We start from the raw sequence: 19,062 nt of genomic DNA on the forward strand, positions 1-19,062 counted from the left end.
TGGCCAGAAGTGGCTGACGCCACGGCGAACGCGGCTCCGGCGGCGCTGGGGACAGACCCCGTCCCTGCGCCCTATGTGCGCCCCTGGCCCAGCCGCTCGGCGCTCCTGCGCCCCCTTGCATCACTCCTTTCAGGGAGCCCAGGCCGCGCTGTCGCCCACAGCACCCCGCTACTCACTGGCTGCGCCCTGAACCGCGCAGGCTGCTGCAGCTCCGCCCGCTCCGTGTGTGCAGCCCGCTCCGCGCCCAAGCCGGTCGGTAGCCGGCTCCCTTTGTTAGCAGCGGGCAGTGCCCCAGGCGTCTTCCTCAGCCCGGCCCTGCCCAGGACTCCCCTCCCCCCGGCGCCTCCGGACTCCCCGCTCGGCTCGGGCAGAAGAGCTCTGGAGCTGGGAGCTCCACGAGGGAGTCCCAAGGAGGAGGGGTCCGCTGGGAAGCGGCGGGCGACCGGGGATGTGGCGTGGAGGAGCCCGGGGAAGGAGGGAAGAAGAGCGCGCCGGAGGGGCGGGAAGGAAGCTAGCAGTCTCTGTTATGCAAATACAGTCGCTGGGACAAGGTGGGTCCCGCGGGTAGGCAAGTCCCAAACCAGCCTGGCCCTCCGGAGGTCGCTAGCGAGCGGGCTCCGGGTTAAGGGTGCCGCCAAAGGCGTGATGCCTGTCTCTGCCTTCCCAGGAGAAGGTAGGACCGAGGCGGGGGGCGGGGCGGGGCCAGTGCGGCCGCAAGAACCCCCAAATACTGCGTCCTCGTGCGCGCAGCGTGTCGGGGTTCCAGGTCCCTTTTCTGCTCCCGCCTGGCGCTGTGACCCTGGGCAAGTCACTAAGCTCTCTGAAGACCTGCGTTCCTTTTTTTGATAGAATACGGAAGTACGAAATCTATTGTGTAGGTTTGGGCACCTGCTAACGTCGGGCGTGGCACATAGTAGGCGCTCTCAAATAGCACATTAGGAAAAGCAGGGGTGTCCTTGGAACCCTTGCACCCGGGGACTTCCACCGCGAGCTGGTGGGCCCCTGGAAGGGCGTAGGCCTCAGCGAAGCTGTAAGCGAGGCGATTCCAGCCTTCCACCTGGGCTAGGGCCGGGCAGCCGGGGAAGGCAGGACGAAACAGCCTGTTGACCAAGCACTGTGGCTGCGAACTGACTGCCTAATGGCCCCTCAGCCACTTCCCCAGGACGGAACACTGCTGACAGCAGTCTTCGGGCCATTGCTCCAATCTCCCATAGCCTAGAGAGGGGGAGAGGACTCCCAGAGGCAAGGATCCTGTCTCGGGGAGCTACAGGAAGCCCACAGAGCACTCAGCTCCGACAGGAGTGGGGGTGGGGAGAGTGGAAGGCTGGCTGGGTCCTCAGGCCCAGAACTCTATCTTCCAGGTCCAGGTGGCCACCGCCACCCCCAAGCTGGGAAAGGGAAGTTTCGTTCTCATCAGATCCCCAACACCCTTCTTCCAATGGCTGCTTCCTCCCTCTGGGATCCTAGCCCCTTCCTGCTCATTCACCTTTCCCCTGCAGCCCTGGAGGCATTGCTGCCCCTTGCGTAGCAGCTAGGTGAGGAGGGGACCAGCCACAGTGAATTCAAAATTCTGACCTACTAGCTGTGCATTCTTGGCCAAGTTCCACAGCCTGTCTGAGCCACCATGCCTTCTTCTGTGATTTGGGGCTACACAGGATGGCACTGCTTTCAGGCCTGGGTGAAATGCTGTCTGGGTGAAGCCCTTGCTTGGTTGACCCTGGAAGGCACTCCAGTAAAAGGAATGAATGAATGAGCAGAGGCAGACAAACTCAGAAGAATTTCTGGGAGGAGGCCGCTCGCAAGAGTTTAGACTTTGGTTTTTTCGATTTTTCTTTTTTTTTAATATAGAAGCTATTAAAAGATGTTGTGACTTGGCGTGCCATGCATCTTTGTGTTGAATGCTACTTTCTCTGGCATTATTCTGGAAAACAGTTTAAGGGAGCAGAGAACACAACCCAGGAGACAAGTGTGGGAGCCAACATCACTGCACATAGAGATAAGAGCCCAACTGTGGCAATGACAGAGGGAATGAGAAAAGACACGTTGATAATAGCTCCTACTTGGAAAGTAAATGCACTTTGCTTACTTGTTTATTGTCTTATTCGAAAGGCAGAGAAACAGAGAGAGCTCCCTCTGACTGGCGGGGATTCCACATGGATCTCCCATACAGGTGGCAAGTACCCAACCACTTGAGCCATCCCCAGCTTTCTGCCAGGGTCCACGTAAGCAGCGAGACTGGACCCAGCCTGGTACTCTGATATGAAACATGAGCATCTTAACCACCTAGACCAAGGGCCCGCCCCCACTTTGTTTTTTATATTGTCTCTCCTCATCACAAGAGAGGTGGTGGTTTGAGCCCCATTTTACCAATGAAGAAAGTAGAGGAGCCAGACTCTGAAGCCTCTTCCACACTCATTTAAAGTCTTCGTCATTTCCTTCACCACCACTTGCTTGTCAGCATCCCATAGCAACTAAGAACACAAGAGAGGCTCTTTTCAGAGGCTTTCCTGTCCCGGTTCCATAGTTCTCTTTTGCAAAAAGAACTGCAGCCAAATTGTAGAGAAAATAAGGAAAAAACACTCATCCAGGATTCTTGGCTTATCTGAGATGGTCAGCGATGATATGACAAGCCCAAGAAGTCCCTGAGGCTCTGGGGCAGGCCAGCGTGCTCCTGGCCAAATTCCAGGGTGGGTGCCGGGGGCCAAGTGCCTTCCATTAAGGCTCCTCTCTGGCCAGCTGAGGCCTTGTGAGCCCTAAGTGAGAGACTGGAGGCTGGGCTGTGAGTTGGTGATGGTCCTGACCTCAGCCCACTGGTTGTCTCTGGTCTGTATGCCTTGGCCCAACTTTCCACCAGACACCATCAGTTCTGTGACCTCTGCCCACTGCTCCCCACCCCCGCTCAGGTTGCAATGTTTGTGTGTCCCCAAGGTCAATATGTTGAAACACCAACCTTGTGGTGACCGTGTTGGGAAAGGAGGCCTTTGAGAAGATGACCAGGTCAGGAGGGCAGAGCCCTCATCGGTGGGATCCGTTCCCTTATAAAAAGGAGACTCAAAGTAGGCCTTCTGTCGTGGGAGGGCACAGCTAGCAGATACTACCCACAAGCCCTCAGCAGACACCAAATCTGCTATCCCCTTGATCTTGAACTTCCCATCTTCCACACAAGTGAGAAATGAATTGTTGTTTAGAAATAGCCATGGAAATGTGTGGTGTTTTTTTGTACAGCCTGAATAGACTACAACCCCATCACCCACCTCCAAGTTCAACTTTGGTCCACCCATAGTGTTTTAGGTGATGTCGTTCTGTCATCATTTTAGGCTTTTCTAATACAAATGAAGTCCTTCCTACAGATAATGCTCATTTACAACAACCTATTTGCAAACAATGTTTTCACAGTGCTCTTGAATTGGAGGCAGTGTTATTACAAAGGGAGGTAGGAAGCAGTTGAGATTGCCCTCCCAAATCCCTCTTCAGCACGCCACTTTTTTTTTACTATTTATTTATTTATTTATTTATTTATTTTGAGAGACAGAATTACACACAGGGAGAGGGAAAGACAAAGAGATTCACTTTCCAAATGGCCGCAATGGCTGAAACTGGGCCAATCTAAGCCAGGTGCCAGGAGCTTCTTCCGGGTCTCCCACACAGGTACAGGGAACACTTGGGCCATCTTCTGCTGCTTTCCCAGGCCATAGCAGAGAGTTGGATTGGAAGAGGAGCAACTGGGACTCAAACCAGCGCCCATATGGGATGTTGGCACCACAGGCGAAGGATAAACCTACTGCACCACAGCACCAGCCCCTTCAGCACCCTGCCTTTAAGACCCTGAAATAAACCTCACCATTTTCCTTCTCTCCATCCCACATGCACAGGCTGCCCAGTGCCAGGATAAGCTCAGGGACCTAAAGGAAGTGTGGTGTCTGAAAGCCCCCTTTGTTGGCTCTCAATACTGTCAACTTTAAGGATGAAGACATATACACACAACTACGTCTGCATAACTCAAGATCAGAAAATAGAAACAGAATCACAGTGTCTCTAATTTAAGCACCCACCTGACTGCTGTGAAACAGACCGCCACAGATGGGGGAGTGGAGGGGAAGTGGGTGCAGGGCAGAAGAACACCAGAAGATAGAGGCTGGAAGCCAGAAACAGGTGTCTTCAAAGGACAGCAGCCGCAAGACAGGGGAAATGGCTGGCCCCACAGCCTCCAGGGCAGCGAACAGCAGCCTCTGCCTCCAAGACCTCGGAGCAAAGTGGGGATATGGTGTGATCTGGCTGCGTCAGAGAAACACACCCAGCAGGTAGGCACAGGAGCAGTTGAACTGACTTCCCCCCACCCCCACATCAACGTCAGTGGCCAGCCCCAACCTAACATCACTGGGGAAGATACCAGGAGAAACCAAGTCAGCATTCTCAAAGCACCTGTGTTTTAAGCAAACGATCTCTTGGTTCAAAGTAGTAATAGCTGCTGTGTACTGGCCATGCAGTGTGTGCAAGGCAGCCTATATTTTCACTGCATGTGCCCCTGGGGAAGGGGAGAGCATTTTCAAGACCTTGATGGACCTAAGCCATCCTGAGCTGCTCTCCCTGTCCTTGCCTTGAGGCCAATTTTTTTTTTTTTAAGATTTATTTACTTATTTGAAAGGCAGTTACAGAGAGACAGAGGCAGAGACAGAGTCTTCCATCTGCTGGCTCACTCCCCAAATGGCCACAATGGACAGACCTGTGCTGATCCAAAGCCAGGAGCCAGGAGCTTCCTCCAGGTCTTCCCACGCAGGTGCAGGGGCCCAAGGACTTGGGCCATCTTCTACTGCTTCCCCAGGCCATAGCAGAGAGCTGGATCAGAAGTGAGGCAGATGGGACTAGAACCGGTGCCCATATGGGATGCTGGCACTGCAGGCGGTGGCTTTACCCACTATGCCACAGAGCCGGCCCCAAGGCCAATCTTAGCATGAGATTAACACATGGCGGAGAAGGGAATTGGGGATGACTACAGATCTGACTCCAAAAACATTAACAATTCAGAGATGCTGTTATTGATTTTTTTTAAAAGAGATTTATTTATTTATTTGAAAGGCATACTGGGCCGGCGCCACGGCTCACTAGGCTAATCCTCCGCCTGTGGCGCCGGCACACCGGGTTCTAGTCCCGGTTGGGGCGCCGGATTCTGTCCCAGTTGCTCCTCTTCCAGTCCAGCTCTCTGCTGCGGCCTGGGAAGGCAGTGGAGGATGGCCCAGGTCCTTGGGCCTTGCACCCGCATGGGAGACCAGGAGGAAGCGCCTGGCTCCTGGCTTCAGATCAACATGCCGGCCGTAGCAGCCACTTAGGGGGCGAACCAACGGAAAAAGGAAGACCTTTCTCTTTGTCTCTCTCTCTCACTGTCTAACTCTGCCTGTCAAAAAAAAAAAAAAAAAAAAGGCATATTGGCAGAGAGGGAGAGAGAAAGAGAAATCTTCCAACTGCTGGTTAACTCCCCAGATGGCAGATGGTGGCAACAGCCAGAACTGGGCCAGACCAGAGCCAGGACTCAGGAGCTTCTTCCGGGTTTCCTACCTGGGTGCACTTGGGCCATCTTCCACTGCTTCCCCGGGCACATTAGCAGGGAGCTGGATCAAAATGAAGCAGCTGGGACTCGAGGTGGCACCCGTATGGGCTGCCAGCACTGCAGGCGGCACATAACCTGCTACGCCACAGCCACAGTAGCCGCCCCTACCTTGGAACTTCAATACTACCTCTGACTCTGGGCCGCCAAAGGCTGGACAGGCCTCTCCCACTGCCAGTGACAACTCCCAACTGCCCAAACCGCTGCCCTGCTGCCCAGGGCTATCTCAGGAGACCAGATGCACCAGCAGCGGCAGGAAACAGAGGAGCAAAGCAGAGAGGCTCGCAATCAATCCTCTGAAAAGGATCCAGGAAATTGGCTTCTCTCGGCCTGCTTCTGTCGGAACAAAAGTAGAAGCTGCCTCCTGTGTATTTATCATGGGAGGATGATGTCACAACAACCTGCAGTGATGGTCGAGGCTTTGTGCAAGCGCGTGCATGGGTCAAAGGAAATCTTTTTGCAATTAACCAGTGCATGCAGGTCATGCCTGTCTGTGATTTGTCCCAAATCCACCTCAGTAAGCTCTCATGTTCTTAAAAATCAATTTTAATTGTCTCCCCCTCCCACAATCTTGCAAATAAGATTTGCTGTACTCTCTGCTGTGGCTTGGGAAAGCAGTAGAAGGTGTCCCAAGCCCTTGGTCCCCTACACCCGCACGGGAGACCCGGAAGAAGCTCCTGGCTCCTCGCTTCAGATTGGCTCAACTTTGGCCATTGAGGCCAATTGGAGAGTGAACCAGCAGATGGAAGACCACCACCCCACACACACTCTGTAACTCTAACTTTCAAATAAAATAAATCTTTTTAAAAAAAGATTTGTTATAGAAAAGTTGAAAGATTCAGACAAATCTAAAGAAGCGAGTAGAAAAGGGTGTCAGTCCCAGGCCAGGGTTTGGTGTAGCCAGTGAGGTGCAGCTTGGATGCCCACACCCCATACCAGAATGCCTGGGTTCTCCTTGCAGTTCCACTCTCAATCCCAATTTCCTGCTAATGCTCACCCTGGGAGGCAGCAGGCAAAGCTCAAGTACTCAGGGTTCTGCCAATCCTATGGAAGACTCAGAATAAACTTCTGGTTTCTGGTTTCAGCCTGGCCCAAACCCTGCTATTGCAGGCATTTAAGAAGAGAATCAGCAGATGAGAGATATCTCTCTCCCCCCTCCTCTTTTTCCACTTCAAATAAATGAAATAAAAAAAAATTTAAAACCATCAGCAGTCCATCAGCCACAACCAGAGTTGATCTTTTGACCCATTTTCTACAAGGTGTTTCTTGTGCATTTTTCTTTGATAGCCTGCTTTTCTCCCTTTTTCAGAGTAGATCATAAACATTTAACCCTTATAGTTGCAAGTCAAACGTTCTTCAGCAAATTATTTGTGGTTTATTGCACCAGTCATTGTCTATTGGAGAGAGTTGAGTTTAGTGGCTGAGAATACTGAGTCTCCAGCCAAGCTGCGTTTGCATCCCGACTCTGCTGCCTCCTAGCTGTGTGAACTTGGAAGAATTGTTTAACCTCTCTGGCTCTGGCTCTTAGCCTGTAAAATACCTACCTCAAGAAGTTGTTCTGCCGATTGAATGAGTCAGCTACAAGAACAGGGTTAAGGATAATACCTGGCACGGAGCAAGCAGTGGCTGTTAGCAATCTGCAAGTGCATCATAAATATCCGACCCTTCTGTCACAGCTGTTTTCCATTTGTCCACGATTAGAAACAGCTCCCTGATAAACCACCTACTGTGTGCATATCCAGAGGGCAAGTGAGTGGAAGTGTCACTGTGAAGGGATGGAAATTCGGGATTTAGAAATGCAGAACAGGTGTGTCAGAAGCAAATTCCTTTATTTGACAAAATGTTATTTCACTCTAGTTGATGTTTCCTGAACTCAATGGGGCCAACAGAGGGGCTACACTTGGTCAGGGGACACCAAAATGAACAAAGGACAAATGTCACCCTCAAGGTTCTTTAGGCAGAGTTACAAAAATTTCACACAATCATCGGCTTCTATGTATCACCTGTGTGAACAGAGATCGCCGAGTGCCTGATCTAAACAAGCAACACGACACCGGTGAGGTTTGATTAGCGATGCCTGCTCCGGAGAATTGCTGTGGACGTTAGGGATAGTGTCCATTAAGCACTTAGGAGAGTGGCTGGCGTGTGGTAGATGCTTGGCTGCCAATGACCGACATTTATGGAGCGCTTGTCACTCTCCAGGCACTGCACTGAGCACTTTTCCAACATTTCACCCTCACAGCAGCCCTGGGGAGTATCTGTGACTAATTTTATCATTCGTATTCTGCAGATGAGGAGACTGAGAGATAAATAACTCAACCAGGGCCACACAAGTGATACACAGAGAAACTGGATTCTCAACCAAGGCGTTTAATTCCAGCAAGCCGCGACAGAGGATGAGTCCTGGAGGCTCAGAATTTCACTCAAAGATTGCTCCCTTGTTGACTGCATTTTACCCTTGTGTCTTTTACATGGCTTGCCCTAAAGAGAGCTTTATTTGATGAGACAGGCCACGCATCACACAGTGACCCAGCCCAGGAGTCAGCAGGCCTGCATTCTATATGCAACTCTCCCCGCCCGGCCTGCAGGTCTCAGCCAAGCACTTCCCCTTTCTGGCTGTCAGAAATGAGAGCAGCTGGTCTAGGGCAGTGGTTCCGAGCCTGGCTGGCCTTTGGAGTCCCCTGCGGACATTGCTTGTCAACTCTCACGGTCCTCCCCCAGAGTCAGGGTTGCAGGTCAGGTGCTGGGTGTCTGTGATGGTTAACAAGTTCCCCAGGTAATGGTGATCTGCGGGCTTTGCAAACAAGTTTGGTCACCTCAGGTTCTCTCTAGCTTCTTCCGGAGAAGTTCCTCCACCAAAGCCCTCAGCGTGCCTGAGCACCACCGTGCTCTACCACTAAGGGAGCCCTCTCCCCCAAGGACTCCCCTGCAGGAGGAAGCCTTTACCGAGGGACGATGCCCTCCACCCAGCAGAGGCACAGCTGCAGACTCAGCTATGCTGATGATCACCCCCAGTAGTCAACTGACCACAAAGAACTAGGCAACAACCTTCAGAAAAAGCCACATTTCCCCATCTCTGGGACATTTCGAAAGCAGCATCAATTTCCCAGCTCCTCTGTGTATAGCCACAGTGCAAAACCTTTGGCCACTTCCCATGAGGCACCTGAGCATACAGCCACAGCATCCTCCTGGCTGGCGCTGGTGGGGGGTTGCAATTTGAGTTAACCTATAACCAGCTCTGCTAATGCCTAAGTGCAGACAATCAGATACGCATTTGGGGAGCATCGCAAAAGTTCAGTGCAGGAAATAGCCCCTGAACAATGCAGCTTTATCCATTACAGCCTTGCTTCGTAACATCATAAAGCACTCAGCTGTCCAATTCAATTAGCAAGCAGGCTGGCTATACCCATCATAAGAGCCTGTCCTGTGCAAACCTAACAGCCTAACAGAGCCCTGCCAGGCAGTGAGTGATTTGAAGGCCTCAGAATGACTCAGGTCAGCCCCACTGACGTGGAAGATCCGGGTGTGTTTACAAGGATGTGGGGAATGGGGACTTGGACACGGGAATTAAATGTACGTAATCACATTAGAAGGGCTGTACAAACCCTGCTGCGGCCCCGGCACATGGGCTGCAATTGCAGCAAGCAGAGATCATCTCTTACATCCCTTCGGCCGGTTCCTCTGTGAGGCCTTTCTTAAATGCACAAGAAGGATGGGTTCTAGGAAACTCGCTCCCTTGCCCTGAATAAGTGAAAGGGTCATGAGCCCACATTCAGGGTGAACTGCTCAAGAGGGATTTCACTGCCGAATCGGACTGATCCGATGGTTGGACTAAGGAGACGGAGGTACAATGCCTCTGTTTATAGGCTACCATTTACCATGCACTGGGCACATGGAGAGCTTCCAAGGCACTTCTCGTGCACCTGCTAGGTGAACCCTGGGGTCTAGAAACACCAATGGCTTGCCAGAGATCGCCGCGCAAATGAGTGGCAGAGTTTGGACCAGAGCCCTCATTGTCTTACTGCGTTCCTAATGCTCACGAGGGACAGCCCAAAGAATGGAGACTCAAAGAACTGCAAAAGCAGAAACTGCTGTGGCCTCTCTTTCCCGGTGAAGCCCCAGAGAGGAATTGGGACGTGTTCATTGTCTGTCTTTGCAGGGATCAGTAGCCTGGGTTTTCAGCCTGTCTCTTCAAAGTGCTAAGAAAAACATCTGAAGCAATAAATGGAAATTGTAGACAATGACCTCAAGTCCAGGGGAAAGGCATTGCTCTTGCTGGAGAGACGATGGAGAAAGCGCACGTCTGAGAGGGTGAGGTCATTTTACAGCTTCACGGGTCTCCGGAGTTAGGAGAAACCGTAATTTTCAGTCGTTGGTTACTGAAGTGAAATAGAGCATGGTTAAGATGACCATAGGGATAATCTAGGCTGATCTGAAAGATAAAGATGACCTCCTCAAATTGCCGAACCAGGAACTGAGCTATGCGGTATTAAATCTTGTAAAGACCTCAGGAGATGTTTGTCATTACCATAACCTGGTAATGAGGGCTTAAAGAGCTTAAATAATTGGTCAAACTCTTTTAATTGCCAGATTGGGGGATCGCACTAGGATGTGGATGGCTTCAAAGCCACCCTTTAATCACCAGGCTCATCAGTTTTTCCTAGGAGGCAAAGGAATGGGAAGATGATTTGACTGTTTCCCCATCATCTCTGTCAGAAGGACCTGGTTATCCTTTTTTTGCTTCTCTGTATTGCCCACTTCATCTCTCTCTGCCCTGGCGAGCACAGCCTGTCTTCCAAGGTCTGTTTGCCTTCTAAGCGCCTCCAAGAAACCTAGAGTCCACAATAACCTCTTACTTCTCTAATGTTTTATACACACCTGCAGCATTTTCTGCAAACATTTCTTTATATTTTGCACTCATTCAGTGTATATTCTAGGGCTTTTGGCTTGCATACTCTTTCAAAGTAACAAATAACCGATGTTTCATAGAAACACACTTTGATCTGTATAAATAAATTGACAAATCAGGACAAAATTTTCTTTATCACATTTAGAGATGTGAATTGAATCCAGAGAATTTTACCTCCCCACGTAACCATGCTGCAAACTCCAGCCCAAGATCACGAAGGTAAATTTCTTTTATTTCTATTTCCCATGAACCTTTTGAAGTACCCTGGTTCCAGTAGGGGCTCATCATTAGGTAGGAAAAAATCGAAAGCATTACTGGGAGATCTTACATGCTTAGGACAGCAAAGATGACCTCATTTCCCTCATGAGCAAACAGACTCTGGAATGATAGAGAAATCTCCCCTGCGCTTCCCAGGAACAGAGCCAGAAGCAAAAGCCGGACTCAGGTGCTCAGATCTCTTTCTATCACCTGCCAGCCACCACCAGTTTAAATGCATCCCTGAGCAACCTTTGTGCACTAGAAGCAGGAGACAGGCCCCCAGCCCTACAGGAGTTCATGAGATGGAAAAGCAATCTACCAGCAGCCATAAGGGAATGGTTAGAGACCCTTTGAGATCCACAGCTAAAGAGCACAGCTCAGGCTGTGAGTAAGCTCCACCCATCAGGTGATGTATCTGCTCTGTCTACTCCAACACCTCAAGTAGCCCAGCTGGGGCAGCATGCAGAATTGTTAGTGCAATTAGTGGGCTATTGGAGCCAGGGTGACTAATAGCATGCTTCGATTCTCCCATAGGTAAGGCATGCATAGTATTGTAAAGTTGAAATAATACGTGCAAAGTGCTTTAGAAACTGCTCACACAGAGGTCATACTGCATAAACTTAGCCATAATTATTATAATAACCAATCACATTAGAGGAAAAATTAAGATTTGATAAACATATAATACAAGCTTGGCCTTTCCAATCCACAGTTCTACATCCACAGATGGAAAATATCTGGGAGAAAATTTGCACGTGTTCTGAACATGTATAAGCTGTGTTCCTTGTCATTATTCCCTAAAAATACAGTGTTACAACCACTGACATAGAATCTACATGGTATTAGGATTATAAAGCACTCTGAGATTATTTAATGCATATAGGAGGGTGTGGGCAAGTTCTATGCAAACACCACTTCATTTTGTGTAAGGGGATTGAGCATCCATAGATTTTTGGTGTCTTCGAGAGGTTCTGGAACCAATCACCTACACATATCACGGGACAACTGTACATGCTGGATGGGCCAGGAAATGATCCTCGGTGAATGCCAGTGCAGCTGGAGCCAGCAAAGCAACCCTTTGGCTGAAGCTATCAGGGAAGGCTCCTCACAGAGGCCAGACCCCATGCAGGAACACGAGGAAGGTAGAATCTGAGCCGGACCAACGAAGAAGAGAAGAAAACCAGTTCTACTTGTGGAAGGCCTCTTGGACCTAAGCATAAGTTTCAAGATGCTAATTGATGTGTTACACAAACAGCAAAATATTGGAAACAGCCTACATAGCCACTCAGACGATTAAATACAGTTTGATGAGCTCACAAAGTGAATTACTTTGAATCTCTTAAAATATGCTCAGACAAAGCTCAATGACAATATGCTCAGATGATAACTCTAAATTACCCAAGAAACCCATACACGCAACAGTATAACTCAACTAAAGTAAAAAAAAATCCATTTGCTTACAAAAATAATGCAAATATGCCAGACTCTTAGACGAGAGAAATGTAAATAGCTTTTTTTCTTCTTTAAATCTTTCTTAAGTCTTCAAATTGTCTACCATGAGCATATGTCATTTATCTTTTCATTTATTGTGGTAAAATATACATAATATTAAGGTTGCCATTTTGACCGTTTTTAGGTGAATAATTTAATTGCTCTTTTTTTTTTTTTTTTTTTTTTGAAGTCCCACTATGTTTTTCCTCCAGACTCACTGACCCAAGTAGAGTGGCCCCGGCAGGTGGCGGGCATGGACACACAGGCAGCGCTGGTGCCTCCCGGCCTGACCCTGAGCCCTGGCAAAGCCCCTGATGGTTTGGGAGCCTGTGGAGAACGCAAGCTACCGCCTCGGACAGGGAACCGCCCTGCGGCGTGCGGAGACCGAGGGCCTCCTCTCCATCTCCCTCCGCGGCTGCTCCACACACACACACACACACACACACGCCGTTCTCCGATACTGCCGCCCATGCTCCTGTGGCAGGGAAGCTCCCCTGCAGGCCCCAGAATCCCCTCCAAAATCCTCGGAGCCTCTGGACAGTGCACCCGGTGGGGATGCTGGACGCCTCGCCGGGGGCGGCTGGCCCGGCCTCGGGCTGTGGCTTGTGTGATGAATCACGCAGGCGTTAGAGAGAACACCTTGTGCAACAGAAGCTGGGCCATAGGGAAGCTGCTCGGCCACAGGCCCGTGTGTCTGCCCGGTGCCCAGGGCCCATGGGAGTGTCAGCTGAAGCCTCTCCTCAGCTTCCTCGCATCCATCCTCTTCCTTTCCCATTCACACAGCTCCACTTCATCTGCTCAGTCGTCGTGACCTGGCTCTTACGTTAGAGATGAGTCTACTAACCCAGACAGCTGCAGGACCCCTGTGCAGGTACAGCATCCGGCACGGACAGGAGGAATCACCTTCTGCGTGGACTGGAACAGAACGGCTAGAGATTCCATCACACTACCCAGAACAGCCCCCACCTGAAAAGCTAAGAATTGATTATATCTGGAATCTTCCATTTGATATTTTTGGGCAGTGTCTCACCACAGGTAACTGAACCATTGCATTTACGACCACCAATAAGGAGAGACAACTGTGATGGAGGTAGGACTTATTATGATTGAGCTTTCAGGTGTCCACAGGGGTCTTGGAAGAATTACCCTCAGATGGGAGCACCTACAGCAACTCCAACTCCTAAGAGCTTTCAATCATCTATTTTTCCCCTTAACCTTCGCGCAAGTTATTATGGCAAGTAATGATAGCACACGTTTACTGAGTGTCTACTGCATGCTGACTGCTCCAGGCTCTTTACACATAGTAGCCTAGTTAGTTAATCTTGTCAATAAGCCCACAGAGATAGCAGCAAGTCATGGAGCCAGAATTCAAACCCAGGTAGTCCTGCTCCACAGCCCATGATCTCCACACCCTTCTGCCTCTCAATGAACACCCAACAGGACCAGAGTAAGACAACACTGGGCGGGCAAAAGCCCAGGATATGGGAGAATACTTGTGCCTACCACTTGCCGAGGTATTCAGTTTCTATCAGACTGGTTGCAGTCAAAGTGCTCTTCTAGGTCACTGTGCACCTGCTGGGCCCAGGCTGGGGCCTTGCTTCAGCAGGGTTTAAAGGAACAGCCAGGGACTGGCGCTGTAGCATAGTGGGCAAAGCCGCTGCCTGCAGTGCCAGCATCCCATATGGGCTCTGGTTCTAGTCCCTGCTACTCCACTTCTGATCCAGCTCCCTGCTGATGGCATGGGAAAGCAGTTGAATATGGTCCAAGTGCTTAGGCCCCTGAAACCACATGGGAGACCAGAAGAAGCTCCTGGCTCCTGGCTTTCGATCGGCCTAGCTCTGGCCCTTGCAGCCATTTGGGGAGTGAACCAGTGGATGGAAGATCTCTCTCTGACGTCTCTCTCTCTTTCTCTCCCCCTCCCCCTCCCTTCCTCCCTCACTCCCTCTCTTTTTCTCTGTCCCTCTATAACTCTCCCTTTTAAATAAATAAATAAATCTTAACAAAAAAGAAAGAAATGAAAACAAAGCAACAGCCAACATCCCAAACTCCCTCATGGTGAAGAAACATTGATCTGATTTTCCACAGACCCCCAAATCTCACTGTTCCTTGCATATTTTTATAATCCTGGGTTATAATATTTGGTTTATTCCTGCATAATTCTAATATATAGATCCACTTGAAATATCTATAATAATACTCACAAACAATTTTATTTCTGAGTGACAGAATTTGGGGGTCATTTATAGGTTTATTCTTTATACTTTTCCATATAAGCTATGCCATTTTGGTGTTTTTAAAAATAAAGTAAGTGTTTTTTTTTTTTTTTGATAAAAAAGAGATGAGAAACTTGGTGAAACTCAAATAGCTTGTAGCTAGAACGAGAGTTCATATTTCCCTGACTTTAAGAGCCAGGCATGGGGCTGGCGCTGTGGTGTGGTGGGTAAAGCTGCCACCTGCCACACCAGCATACCATATGGGCACTGTTTCATGTCCCAGCTGCTCTTCTTCCAATCCAGCTCCTTGCTAATGTGCCTGGGAAAAGCAAGAGAGGATGGCCCAAGTGCTTGGGCCCCTGCCACCCCCATGAGAGACCTGGATGAAACTCCTGGCTCCAAATTTTGACCTGGCTCAGCCCTGGCTATTGTGGTCACTTGGAGAGTGAACCAGTAGATGGAAGATGTCTCTGTCTCTTCCTCTCTCTCTGTAACTCAGACTTTCAAATAAGTAACTAAATCTATTAAAAAAAAAAAAAAACAGTCCTGCACGGTTTCTTATTTTATCTCACATGTAACTGTTTTGCCATCTTACCTCCCATACACTCCAATTATCTTACCTCCTATACACTCAAGTTAAGGAACTCAAAGTCTTAATATGATTAATAACTATATATCCTAGGAATTATAATGCACTAAAAGTGCTTGACACAGTACCTAGCAAATAACAAATAAATATTAGCTGTTTAAGCAGTAATTATTATTATTCATTGCTACTATGATAGATTATTAGAAATGTCACAATAGAGGTAACTGTATGATATTTGGAAACATAGAAGAGGAAAATAGGTGCCAATCCGAAAAGGTTACCAAAGCAGGCTGCCTGGAGATGACAAGAACTGATTTTTAAAGAGGTAGTAAGACTTAACCAGATAAGAGGTGAGGAGAGCAGTGCACTCCAGGCAGAACAACTTGATGGATTTGAGAACTGGTGTGCTTGACTGAAGGCCATGTGGAAAGGTGGATGAGAAGAGGCGCGAAAGAGAAGCCCTTGCTGACTCAGAGTGCCCCGTGTGCCATAGGCTGGGGCATTTGGGCCGCAGAGTCGGAGAGAACCACTGAAGGGCTTTCAGCACTGGACTGTCCCTACTGATACCTTGTTTTCTTTTTTAAACCTAATTGAGAGGCAGACAGAGAGAAAGAGTTCCCATTTGCTGGTTCAGTTCCCAAATGCTTGCAACGGCCAGGACTAGGCCAGGGCTAGAGCCAGGAACCAGGAACTCAGTGTGGGTCTCTGTGTGGGTGGCAGGGACACAACTACTTGAGCCATCGTCTGCTGTTTCCCAGAGTGTGGGCAAGCAGGAAGCTAGAGTGAGGAGCCAGGGGTGGGGATTGAACACAGCACTCTGATACGAGACTAGATATCTTAACTGGCATCTAGCTCCTGATAGCTTTCCCAAAACTCACTCTGGCTCTCTGACTGCCGTGTGAGGAATGGATTAGAAGGGAGGATTCTAGAACCAGAGAACTGATTATGATTCCTTCCATCATCTTCCCAGGAACTGATACATTCCAAGGCAGAGGCAGAGAGCTGTTTAGGTGGAGAGCTGTTTAGGACTGTGGCTCTACAACTGTGGACCAGAGACCACCAGGGGTCCCTGAAGCCCCCTCAGGGGATCCATAAGGTCAAAACTATGTTCACGATAAAGTGAAGGCAATATTAGGATTGTCCGCTGTGTTGATTTGCATTAATAGCACAAAAATGGTGATGGGCGAAACAGCTGGTTCCTTAGCACAGTCAAGGCACTGAAGTCCACTTACAGCCCTGCATTGTTCACTCACAGGGGAAACAACTCTGAGTTTCTTTGTAAAATATCCTTGGTGAAGCAATAAAAATGATTGTGTGAAATCTTGCTTTGTGAGAGCACACCTCTTTAATATTTTGTGTGAAGCAAAATAGAAAGCATACATGAAGGGGCTGGCATTGTGGCGTAGTGGGTAAAGCTGCTGCCTGCAGGGCTGGCACCAGTTCAAGACCTGGCTGCTCCACATCTTATCCAGCTCTCTGCTATGGCCTGGGAAAGCAATGGAAGATGGCCCAAATGCTTGGGCCCTTGTACCTATGTGGGAGACCCGGAAGAAGCTCCTGGCTCCTGGCTTCGGATCGGCGTAGATCCAGCCATTGCGGCCATTTGGGAAGTGAACCAGTGGATGAAAGGCCTCTCTCTCTCTGTCTCTGCCTCTCTGTAACTCTGTCTTTCAAATAAATAAATAAGTAAATCTAAAAAAAAAAAAAAGAAGAAGAAAGCACACATGGAGCACTTCCATTGAAATCTAAAATATGATGGTGGTCTCAGTTCAGTTATGGACTTGAGCATTTCCACCTAGAAAAAAAAATGAATGAACTCAAGCTATGTTGACTCGAATAGTTGAGAGACATTTTCTTGAAAAATGAACAAAGTGAACCTCCCACTTCTGAGACAGCAACTTTTCTTCATTTGTGGTGTTGTATTTGTTACTAGTTACATGTCTAGGCTATGATGAAGTCTGACTTTTCTGGAGGAAATAGAGTTTTTGGAAAACTTGTATCCACGTCTGTAAATGTGGCAACTGCCCAAATCTTAAAGACCTTATGATGAGGTTAATGGTTGTTGTGGCTTGAACCATGTCCCCACAAAGACCTGCCGAAGACCTAATCCCTGGTACCGGTGACTGTGACCTTCCTGGGAAATCAGATCTTTGCATAGGTGATTGAGCCTGGATGAGGTCATGCTGGGTTAGCGTACGCCCTAGATTCATTGAACAGCTACAGGTGGAGATTTGAGTACAGAGGCACAGCCCAGGCAGGGAAGAAGACCACATGAAGACAGAAGTTGACCAGGAGGGTGATGCAACTGCAAGAGCAGAAAGATTTGGAATTTCCAACAAGCACCAAAAACAAAGAGAGAAAGGTTTGGAAGGCAAGGAACCCTTAGCGCCTCAAGAAGGAACCAAGCCTGCCAACACGCTGATCTCAATCTCCAGCCTTCAGAAATGTCAGAAACTGTTCTGACCCACGCAGCTTCTGGTGCTTTGTCACAGCAGCCCTGGGAAGCAAAGCAGCGGTGAAAACGTCAAATGTGGTTATTTGATAAGGTAGACGGAAGTGTGTTAGGAAGAGGTGCATAACCCAACCCACCAAAATTTCCAAAGCGCAGTGTAAAATGTCACAAAATCATGCGTGAGTACCAGATCAACTCTACGTATAAAAGAGATCAAGAGATTTTAGTGTAGCAGGATGAGAAGCTGATGGTTTAGGAAATTACCAGTTGCTGATCTTTAGGGCATCACCATAGACAGTGGTCTGCAGTCACCTAAGGAGGTTGTTAAAACTCCCCACTGTTTTTCACCTGCTTCTTACATTCAGGATGGACTTTTCTCCATATACTTCCACCAAAACAATGAACTACAACACAAGAAGATATGATAACCAGCTCTCTTCTGTGAAATGACACTAAAGAAATTTGTGAAAATGCAGAGCAATGCAATTCTTCTCACTAAGTATTTTGTTTGTTTGTTTTGGAAAATAGTAATTTTTACAAAAATATTAATGTTTGCATCATATCAATATATATGAGTTTATTACTTGAAATAAACTAATACCTCAAAATGTCTTGATTTAAACTTCTACTACAGTCAATATCTATAAATTTAAAGCTGTAAGTATAGCTCATGTACATAGAATTTCTAGACTTCTCAATGATTTTTAAGGGTATAAATTAATTCAGAGACTTAAGTTTGAGAATCACTCATTTAAAAGGTAGAGGGTCACCCCCCGGGAAATGATCAATATCTGAGGGATATCTTAATTACCTGGTGTGACCATTACACAATGCATACATGTATTGAAATAGTACTTGTATCCCATAAATATAAGAGATCTTCAAAAAGTTGATGGAAAATACATGTTGTCTAATTGCATTTCCCCACTAGTTTTTAAAAATATCCTTGTATTGTAAAAAACTATGCATGAGTTTCAAATTCTTCTGAATCAAAATACCTGTATATTTTAATTCCATTTTCCCACAAACTTGTCAAAATATCTCACATGCGTAGTTATTATATGTGGCTCTAATTTGTTTTTTCGGTTTTCATTTGGAGAGACAGAGAAGAATCTCCCATCCTATTTCACTCCCCACACACCTGCAACAGCTAGGGTTGGGCTGGGCAAACCAAGGGCCTAGAACTCAATCCAGGTCTCCTACATGGGTGGCCCAAGTACATGAGCCATCCTCTGCTTACCTTCAAGGGTGTGCATCAGAAGGGAGGTGGGTCTGAAAGGACATACCCATGGTGCCGGCGGTGTGGCATAGCAGATAAGGATGCCGCCTGCAGTGCCGGCATCCCATATGGGCACCAATTTGAGTCCCAGCTGCTCCACTTCCTTCCCAGCTCTCTGCTATGGCCTGGGAAAGCAGTAGAAGATGGCCCAAATCCTTGGGCCCTTGCACCTGCGTGGGAGACCTGGAAGAAGCTTCTGGCTTTGGATCAGCACAGCCCCAGCCGTGTGGAATTTGGGGAATGAACTAGTGGATGAAAGACCTCTCTCT

General features: G+C 48.4%; 1 protein-coding gene across 6 annotated transcripts in view; it reads right to left on the reverse strand.

Annotated features, from left to right (window-relative positions):
- The window catches only part of ST6GAL1 (ST6 beta-galactoside alpha-2,6-sialyltransferase 1), a 122,864-nt gene extending 122,320 nt beyond the window's left edge, over window positions 1-544 (reverse strand). The window contains exon 1 of one of the 6 annotated variants that reach the window (XM_002716497.5): window positions 177-544. The gene's annotated coding sequence lies outside the window, so the exon portion shown is untranslated. The remainder of the gene's footprint in view (window positions 1-176) is intronic. The other 5 variants (XM_017346979.3, XM_070072388.1, XM_070072384.1 and 2 more) reach the window with 5 other exon arrangements.
- Window positions 545-19,062: the final 18,518 nt, after the last annotated feature.

This window comes from Oryctolagus cuniculus, chromosome 4 (genome assembly GCF_964237555.1).
Source record: "Oryctolagus cuniculus chromosome 4, mOryCun1.1, whole genome shotgun sequence".
Taxonomy (NCBI): Eukaryota; Metazoa; Chordata; class Mammalia; order Lagomorpha; family Leporidae; genus Oryctolagus; species Oryctolagus cuniculus.